Here is an 11,075-nt window from a genome sequence, read left to right as displayed (position 1 = left end):
AAAATGAAATAAACATGGGCATGTGTTCACCTCGACTGCGTGGAATTTCAAATGAATTTTAGAAGATGGCAGATACAAGTCATTGCCACACCAACAAAGGAGGGGAAGGAAACAATATCAGCTTCTTTTGCTTTTCTCCACCCAACAGCTAGCACTTTGTGTCCTCTGACGCTCACCTCACATCAATAGATGACATTTTGTGCTATTTTTACATTGTTATTTTGTATTCATTTTACTATGTTGTGAATCCAGATTTGTTGGACATTTTAAATTTGAATAAGAATTTCAACTTTATTGTTTATTTTGCAGATTCTTTCATTATTTCATTGTTGAGATGCTTTGAGAGGGCACAACAGCACAGAAAATATTTATTATAAAGATGTATAACTTTGATTAAACATTTTATTTGAAAAAGGTATCTTGTTTGACAGTGAACTGTATATTTGGTGATGCTGGGCAAATGGAAAACTACTCGTCAAGAACTTGGGAATATAAGGTTCTATTTGCATTTTTGTCAAAATTATTGACAGCCTTGTTCTGTTCAATTATCTACCTATATAGCACTCTTAATAGCACAATTCATTTTAAATTCAAAAGAATACTATATAAATTGCTGACACCATTCAAACCAATTAGAGTTCTTAACACTGAAGCCAATGATCTCAGACTCATATTTTTGCAGATCGAACCTTATAGTCCCAAGTCCTTTGAGGACTGATATTAATGCACTGTGGTGAGCCCACAAGTCTAAGGCCGTATTCACAAAGCATCCTAATGTGAAGAATTGCTCCCAAGGCTGCGTTTACACAGGCAGCCCAATTCTGATATTTTTTTACACCAATCACAGCAGCTCTTTTTCAGACCAATAAGTGAGAAATTGTCAGAATTGGGCTGCCTGTGTAAACGCCTATGTGGCATAGTTCAGAAATTACACTGTTTTAAAGCATATTTATTTTCTCCACCAACTTTCAGGCTTCTCATGAGTTTGATACTTTATTAATTAAGGTCTATCACAAGTTCAATGTTCAACAATGGTCCTTACATTATTTCAGATGTTTTATACTGTTATAATTTGTGAAATATTAAGGTATCACATTGAAATAATCATCACCTATGAAGATACTGATTGCTCAATGGCACGGACTGGGGTGACTTATTGGAGATATGCACACACTTGTAGTGCAGAACCAGATGATGTGGTGCGCAGTGAAATGAGAATATGCCCCTAACGGCCCTGCTACACTATAGCCATCGGACGTCCGTTATTGCCGTCAGCCATTGTGGAAATGCTCCCTTTGAAATCAGTGAAAGCTGCTTCACTGCGTAGCGTCACGTCCAACGGCCAGTGTCCAAGCTAACGCACGCATTCATTCTATCTTGTGAATTGAAATAAAGTTTATTTTGGTTGCATATGGCCTTGACTATTCACCACTGGCTATTTTACTAAGATTTATAATAGGATGGCGCCAGAGGAAATGGTGGACGTTTTACGGGTACCTGACCAATTTGACTATTTTGTGTATTTTTGGGGGGGCTTAACTTCACTTAACTTTTTTTTAAATAATGTTTCCGCCATCGTTTCCTATGACCGAAAAGAGCTTCTGGACATCAGAATAAGAACGAGTCGGACCAGGCCTAAATCCCCGACACTCGGAGGAGGAGACGGCGCTAAAAAGGCCGGTGTGCAGGATAACTGACCAGACTACGTCGGAGAGTAAATAAATAGCCTCTACCCTCCAAACTATTGGTGAATGTGCTGGAGAATAAACTGGATTAGCTCCCTTCAAGACTATTCTATCAACTTGATCTGAAGACCTATTCTATCAACTTGATCTGAAGACCTATTCTATCAACTTGATCTGAAGACCTATTCTATCAACTTGATCTGAAGACCTGTAATATCCTATGTTTCTCAGAGTTGAGGCTGAACAAGGACATGGTAAATACAAATCTATACAGGACAGAACGGCTGCGTCGGGAAAGCTCAGAAGCGAGTGTGTGTGTCTCTTTGTTAACAACAACTGGTGCACAATCTCTACAATTAAGGAAGTCTCGAAGTTCTGCTCGCCTGAGCTAGAATACCTCATGATAAACTGTAGACAGCACTATTTACCAAGAGAGTTTATATTTTTCTTAACTGTCTATTTACCATCACAAACTGATGCTGGCACTAAGACCACTCTCAACGAGATGCATGGGGTCATAAGCAAAAAATACAATTCTCACCCAGAGGCGGTGCTCCTAGCATTGACTTTAACGCAGGAAAACTGAAACCTGTTTTACCTCATTTCCACGAGCATCTCACATGTAGACTTTTCTTTCCCTCTGGTGGCACATCACCGTTACTCCACACACAGAGACACATAAAAAGCTTTCCCTCATCCTCTATTTGGCAAATCTGACCATAACTCTTGCTTACAAGCAAAAACTCAAACAGAAAGTTCCAGGGACGCACTCAATACAGGACTGTTTTGGTAGCAAAGACTGGAATATGTTCTGGGATTCATCCGATGGCATTGAGGAGTTTACCACATCAGTCTCCTGCTTCGTTGGTAAGTGCATCGCTGCCGTTGTCCCCACAGTGACCGTACTTACATATCCCAACCAGAAGCCATGGATTACAGGCAATATCTGCAATGAGCTAATGGCTAGAGCTGCCACTTTCAAGGAGCGGGACACTAATCCAGACGCTTATAAGAAATCCCGTCACGCCCTCCGACGAACTATCACAGATTACAAAGGGAACCCACCCACGAGCTATGCACGCTTTTAGGCAAGCAACACTGAACTATGCACATGAGAGCACCAGCTGTTCCAGACGACTGTGTGATCACTCTCTCCGTAGCCGATGTGTGTAATACCTTTAAACAGGTTAACATTCACAAGCCCACAGGGCCAGATGGATTACCAGGACACCTTCTCAGAGTATGCACTGGCAAGTGTATTAACTGACATTTTCAACCTCTCCCTGACCCAGTCTGTAATACCTACTACAATGCATTCGGAAAGAATTCAGACCCCTTGACTTTTTCCACATTTTGTTACGTTACAGCCTTATTTTAAAATTGATTAAATCGTTTTTTTCCCCTCATCGATCTACACACAATACCCCATAATGACAAAGAAAAAACAGGTTTTTAGTACATTTTGCACACCTGTATTTGGGGAGTTTCTCCCATTCTTCTCATCGGACCCTCTCAAGCTCTGTCAGGTTGGATGGGGAGCGTCGCTGCTCAACTATTTTCAGGTCTCTTCAGAGATGTTTGATTGTGTCACGTCCTGACCTTAGTTCCTTTTTTATGTCTCTATTTTGGTTTGGTCAGGGCGTGAGTTGGGGTGGGCATTCAGTTTTGTTCTATGTTTTGTATTTCTGTGTTTGGCCTGGTATGGTTCCCAATCAGAGGCAGCTGTCTATCGTTGTCTCTGATTGAGAACCATACTTAGGTAGCTCTTGCCCACATGGGTTTTGTGGGTAGTTGTTTCCTGTTTTGTGTTGTGTAACCTTGCAGGACTGTTTCGATTTTCGTTGTTTCACTTTTGTAATTTTGTATTCAGTGTTCAGTTGTAATAAATTTAACAGGGACACGTACCTCTCTGCATTTTGGTCCGATCTTTCCTATTCCTCGTCTGAAGAAGTCGACAATAGTTACAGATTGGGTTTAAGTCCGGGCTCTGGCTGGGCAACTCAAGGACATTCAGAGACTGGTCCCGAAGCCACTCCTGTGTTGTCTTAGCTGTGTGCTTAGGATCCTTGTCCTGTTGCAAAGTGAACCTTCGCCCCAGTCTGAGGTCCTGAGCAAGTTTTCATCAAGGATATCTCTGTACTTTGCTCCGTTCATCATTCCTTCGATCCTGACTGGTCTCCCATTACCTGCTGCTGAAAAACATCCCCAAAGCATGATGCTGCCACCATGCCTCACCGTGGGGATGGTGCCAGGTTGCCTCCAGACGTGACACTTGGCATTCAGGCCATGGAGTTCAATCTTGGTTTCATCAGACCAGAGAATCTTGTGAGTCCCCTAGGCGCCTTTTGGCAAACTCCAAGCGGGCTGTCATGTACCTTTTACTTAGGAGTGGCTTCCTTCTGGCCACTCTACCATATAGACCTGATTGGTGGAGTGCTGCAGAGATGGTTGTCCTTCTGGAAGTTTCTCCCATCTCCACAGAGGAACTCTGGAGCTCTGTCAGAGTGACCATCGGTTTCTTGGTCACATCCCTGATCAAGGCGTTTCTCCCCGATTGCTCAGTTTGGCCGGGCGGCCAGCTCTTGGAAGAGTTTTGGTGGTTGCTAACTTCTTCCATTTAAGAATGATGGAGGCCACTGTGTTCTTGGGGATCTTCAAAGCTGTAGACATTTTTTGATACCCTTCCCCAGATCTGCACCTCAACACAATCCTGTATCGGACAAGTCCTTCGACCTCATGTCTTGGTTTTTGCTCTGTCATGCACTGTCAACTGTGGGACCTTATATAGACAGGTGTGTTCCTTTCCAAATCATGTCTGTTTTTGTTTTTATTTCATTTGCAAAAAAAATTTAAACCTGTTTTTGCTTTGTCATTATGGGATATTGCTTGTAGATTGATGACATTTTGTTCATTGTTTTTGAAACCAGTGGACAGCTAGTGAAAAATGCGCTCTTGCAACATCTGCATAGTGCGGATCCCAGCCTACTGAATAAAAGTGGGGCTTTTATTGCTCAATCTAATTCATGAAGATAAAAAAAAAAATCCATAGGCCTAATGGACACATGCTCAAGCTCGCACACTTTTGATTGACTTACAGGGGCAATCTGTAGTTGCTATCTATTTTTGAATGTATAAACTATATATATATTAATGTAAAGATAATTTAACATTAGAAAGCAATAGGTTAGAAGAAGCCTACATAACCAACCCATAAAGTAAAACTTTACATCTATATATAGCCAGCAATTTAAACTTTAACATTGATTTATCCTGCAATAGATGTTGTACAATTGGTAACATATATTTTTGTATTTTTCTAATACCTCTTAAAGGGAAAATAATCTAAAAATAACTGAATGTAATCAGATTACGTTACTAAATTTGGGTAATCCAAAAGTTATTTTACTGGTTAAAAATTAGTAACTATAACTGATTACATTTAGAAAGTAACCTACCCAACCCTGAACGGAGATTTTCCGCGGTCCGGATTGAATCTATTCCTAAAGGACAGGTACAACAATCTGTTGTATTACAACCAGACCAGGTACAACATTGAAGTTAAGATAGATAAACAAGATATGCAAAAGAAACGTTCTCTCACTGTCAACTATTTTATTATCAGCAAACTGAACATGTGTAAATATGTGTATGAACATAAGATTCAACAACTGAGCCATAAACTCAGTTTAAACTCATAAACTGAAGTTCCACAGACATGTGACTAACAGAAATTGAATAATGTGTCCCTAAACAAAGTGGGGGTCAAACTCAAACGTAGTCAGTATCTGGTGTGGCCACCAGCTGCGTTAAGTACTGCAGTGCATCTCCTCCTCATGAACTGCATCAGATTTGCCAGTTCTCACTGTGAGATGTTACCCCACTCTTCCCCCAAGGCACCTGGAAGTTCCCAGACATTTCTGGGGGGGAATGGCCCTAGCCCTCACCCTCCGATCCAACAGGTCACAGACGTGCTCAATGAGATTGAGATCCGGGCACTTCACTGACCATGGCAGAACACTGACATTCCTGTCTTGCAGGAAATCACGCACAGAACGAGCAGTATGGCTGGTGGCATTGTCATGCTGGAGTGTCATGTCAGGATGAGGCTGCAGGAAGGGTACCACATTAAGGAGGAGGATGTCTCACCTGTAACGCACAGTATTGAGATCGCCTGCAATGACAACAAGCTCAGACGGATGATGCTGTGACACTCCACCCCAGACCATGACGGATTATCCACCTCCAAATTGATTCATTTTTTGCAATTTATTGCCATGGCCACATCTGCAGTCCTCATGCCTCCCTGCAGCATGCCTAAGGCACGTTCACGCAGATGAGCAGGGACCCTGGGCATGTTTCTTTTGGTGTTTTTCAAAGTCAGTAGAAAGGCCTCTTTAGTGTCCTAAGTTTTCATAACGGTGGTTTTAATTGCCTACCGTCTGTAAGCTGTTAGTATCTTAATGACTGTTCCACAGGTGCATGTTCATTAATTGTTTATGTTTCATTGAACAAGCATGATAAACAGCGTTTAAACCCATTACAATGAAGATCTGTGAAGTTATTTGGATTTTTACGAATTATCTTTGAAAGACAGGGTTCTAAAAAAGGGACGTTTCTTTTTTTGCTGAGTTTAGCTGCAACCAACTTAGTTTTGCCTGCTTTCTGATACAGTGTGGGGTCCATTACATTCACTACCAAAGGAACAATCTATCTTGAATATGGGTGGCTCATTAGTTGTGTAATGCCATCATACCTTGTCCATAGACTGTTACAGGGTAAGGAAACCATTGTCATTTTGGAATTTGGGTGAGCTCTCTCTTTAATTTATCCAACTGGACCAGCCTTCTACTGTATTAAGTCGTGGCCAAAAGTTTTGAGAATGACACAAATATTAATTTTCAAAGTCTGCTGCCTCAGTTTGTATGATGGCAATTTGCACATACTCCAGAATGTTATGAAGATCAGATTAATTGCAATTAATTGCAAAGTCCCTCTTTGCCATGCAAATGAACTGAATCCCCAAAAAACATTTCCACTGCATTTCAGCCCTGCCACAAAGGGACCAGCTGACATCATGTCGGTGATTCTCTCGTTAACACAGGTGTGAGTGTTGACAAGGACAAGGCTGGAGATCACTCTGTCATGCTGATTGAATTCAAATAACAGACTGGAAGCTTCAAAAGGAGGGTGGTGCTTGGAATCATTGTCCTTCCTCTGTCAACCATGGTTACCTGCAAGGAAACACGTGCCATCATAATTGCTTTGCACAAAAAGGGCTTCACAGGCAAGGATATTGCTGCCAGTAAGATTTCACCTAAATCAACCATTTATCGGATCATCAAGAACTTCAAGGAGAGCGGTTCAACTGTTGTGAAGAAGGCTTTATTGCGCCCAAGAAAGTCCAGCAAGCGCCAGGACCTTCTCCTAAAGTTGATTCAGCTGCGGGATCGGGGCACCACCAGTACAGAGCTTGCTCAGGAATGGCAGCAGGCAGGTGTGAGTTCATCTGCACACACAGTGAGGCGAGGACTTTTGGAGGATGGCCCGGTGTCAAGAAGGGGAGCAAAGAAGCCACTTCTCTCCAGGAAAAACATCAGAGACAGACTGGTATTCTGCAAAAGGTACAGGGATTGGACTGCTGAAGACTGGGGTAAAGTCATTTTCTCTGATGAATCCCATTTCCGATTGTTTGGGGCATCCAGAAAAAAGCTTGTCCGGAGAAGACAAGGTGAGCGCTACCATCAGTCCTGTGTCATGCCAACAGTAAAGCATCCTGAGACCATTCATGTGTGGGGTTGCTTCTCAGCCAAGGGATTGGGCTCACTCACAATTTGGCCTAAGAATGGTACCAACACATCCTCCGAGAGCAACTTTTCCCAACCATCCAGGAACAGTTTGGTGACGAACGATGCCTTTTCCAGCATGATGGAGCACATTGCCATAAGGCAAAAGTGATAACTAAGTGGCTCGGGGAACAAAACATTGATATTTTAGGTCCATGGCTAGAAAACGCCCCAGACCTTAATCCCATTGAGAATTTGTGGTCAATCCTCAAGAGGCGGGTGGACAAACAAAACCCCACAAATTCTGACAAACCCCAAGCATTGATTATGCAAGAATGGGCTGCCATCAGTCAGGATGTGGCCCAGAAATTCATTGATTGCATGCCAGGGCAGATTGCAGAGGTCTTGAAAAAGAAGGATCAACACCGCAAATATTGACTCTTTGCATCAACTTCATATAATTGTCAATAAAAGCCTTTGACACTTTTGAAATGCTTGTAATTATACTTCAGTATTCCATAGTAACATCTGACTCCGGGATGCTGGCCTTCTAGGCAGAGTTGCAAAGAAAAATACATATCTCAGACTGGCCAATAAAAAGAAAAGATTAAGATGGGCAAAAGAACACAGACACTGGACAGAGGAACTCTGTCATAGTTTTGATGTCTTCACTATGATTCTAGTACAGTGTATACATACACAGTACCAGTCAAAAGTTTGGACACACCTACTCATTCAATAAAAACCCTGGAATGAGTATGTCCAGACTTTTGACTGGTACTGTATGATTTAAAAAAAATATCTCCTAAATTTAGGGCAGACACTTCAAAACCTTGTTTGTTATGATTTATTTTCTGTGTGTGTTTCTATGGCCTTTAGTAGTATTTTTTGTTATACATAAAGGGGTTCTAAAATTCTAAATCAAATAGCTCAATGATCCGTAATATCTTAAAATAATTCCATATGTCAGTTTAGCACCCCCCTCCTCAACAAAGAACTAAGCACTGGGTAAGTGCAGGCACTGGGTTGGAGGCAATACAGAGTTTGGACGGATTATCACCTGTCACGCAGCGAGGCTGCATGCTCCTCAAAAAGTGGTTGTTGCATGGAGTGAAATAACCGGAGTAGCCTGAAAAACTTGCATATAGATGCTTCCCCCCCCCCCCATGTCCCTGCCCATTTGATAATGGACCATTCTAAATCTAAACAAATGTTACATATTAGTAAAGACAAGATTACATTTAGAATAGTGAAAATATGATCAGCTGATGAGAGAACAGCGTATATCAGTCACAACTAAAGTTGCTAAATAACTCTGGATCTAGCATATAGGACCGGTTTCAAATTATCACTTTTATGCTCAACATAACCACTTCATTTGCACACTTGCGCGGGGATGGGCAAAATATCCTATCTATTTTATTCAGTCAAATTCAATTATATTCTTCTTACTATACAATCATATAAAATAATGGCACTTGTCTGCTAAATGAACAAGCCTACAGCATGGGGCATAGCCAGATAACATACAGTAGGCCAACTCATATTCTGCTCTTCTGAAAAACATTTTCTTCATATCAAAATGTTTCTTTAGACCTACCTAAAATGAATAATGTATTGAAATCAAATGTATTTATATAGCCCTTCGTACATCAGCTGATATCTCAAAGTGCTACACAGAAACCCAGCCTAAAACCCCAAACAGCAAGCAATGCCGGTGTTGAAGCACGTTGGCTAGGAAAAACTCCCTAGAAAGGCCAAAAATGGTATTCATTGTGATGGTGTATATTAAATTGATTGTTCAACTTTTTAAATGTAGATGTTCCAAAGGCGCGCATCAGGGGCTTGTGTGCATGGAGGCCTGGCGATGGTAAACGTGTTTATGTTAATGAATAATGCCAATTACCGCAACACCGGCAGTCTTTCGCATGACAACCGGCTGACAAAATTTCATGACCGCAACAGTCTCGCCACATCAACATTGTGGAGAAGAAGGCGCAACAGTGCCTCTTCAACCTCAGGCGGCTGAAGAAATTTTGCATGGCCTCCAAGTCCCTCGCACACTTCTACAGATGCGCCATTGAGAGCATTCTGTTGGGCTGCGTCACTGCCTGGTACAGCAACTGCTCCGCCCACAACCGCATGGCTCTCCAGAAGGTGGTGCGGGCACCCCAACAAATCACCGGGGGCACGTTGCCTGCGCTCCAGGACATTACAGCATCCAGTGTCAAAGGAAGGCCAAGAAGAGCATTAAGGACCTCAGCTACCCGAGCCACAGACTGTTCACTCAGCTACCGTCCAGGTGCATCAGAGCTAAGACAGAGAGATTAAAAAACTGCTCCTATTACCAGGTCATCAGACCATTGAACAGAAATCACTAGCCCTCTACTAGGTGATGCACACACTCACACAAAACACTGCATATTCTTGCGGTATATAAATGGTGTGCATTCAAGTAAATATAACTGCTACTATGAAAACTGTTAAATACATCCCTAGTCTCTCCACCCACCCAAAACAACAGATGAGACAGACAATAGTTTAATACAAGAGCTGTATTTGACCAGAAAGGCAACTCCAAACAGGTGTCTTAAAGGCATTTTCTCTCACAAATTTCAGTGTAAATATCATTCTTTCCAATAGAAAATCACCCTTAATAAATCCAAAATAACAATTATAATATATCAAAAAATACATCCAAAATATGTTCCATTGTCATTACCACAGTATTTCCAATGGGAATAGAAAACCATATGCAATTTAAGTACTATTCTTTTTTGCTTAATAACAAATCTATACGATTGTAAGTGTGTTCAGGTGACGAGGCAGAGTTGCATTAGCTAAGATTGGCGTCTCTCATGTTAGCTGCCACCGAAGTATTATTAAGTACAGTACCTTCAGAAAGTATTCACAAACCTTAACTTTTTTTCTTCACATTTTGTGTTTTAGATTATTGTCCTGCTGGAAGGTGAATTTGTCTCCCAGTGTCTGTTGGAAAGCAAACTGAACCAGATTGCCTGTACCTAGCTCGATTAAGTTTATTTTTATCCCCCCAAAAAACTAGTCCTTGCCAATACAAGCATACCCATAACATGATGCAGCCACAACCATTCTCGAACATATGAAGAGTGGTACTCAGTGATGTTGGATTTGCCCCAAACATAACATCTTGTATGCAAGACAAAAAGTTAATTTCTTTGCATTATTATTTGTGTGCCTCACTGCAAACAGAATGTATGCTTTGGAACATTTTTTATTCTGTACAGGCTTCCTTCTTTTCACTCTGTCATTTAGGTTAATATTGTGGAGTAACACTATTATTGATCCATCCTCAGTTCCCCTCCCATAACCGTCATTTAAAATCACCATTGGCCTCATGGTGAAATCCCTGAGTGGTTTCCTTCCTCTCCGGCAACTGAGTTAGGAAGGATGCCTGTATCTTTGTAGTGACTGGGTACACTATCCAAAGTGTAATTAATAACTTCACCATGCTCAGTGGTATATTTTATTATACCATCTACCAATAGGTACCTTTCTTTGTGAGGCATTGGAAAACCTCAGTTTTTGTGGTTGAATCTGTGCTTGAAATTCACTACTCAACTGAAGG

The sequence above is a fragment of the Oncorhynchus clarkii genome, chromosome 12 (genome assembly GCF_045791955.1).
Source record: "Oncorhynchus clarkii lewisi isolate Uvic-CL-2024 chromosome 12, UVic_Ocla_1.0, whole genome shotgun sequence".
Classification (NCBI taxonomy): Eukaryota; Metazoa; Chordata; class Actinopteri; order Salmoniformes; family Salmonidae; genus Oncorhynchus; species Oncorhynchus clarkii.
The sequence above is the reverse complement of the archived record's forward strand: the minus strand, read 5'-3'. Positions refer to the sequence as shown.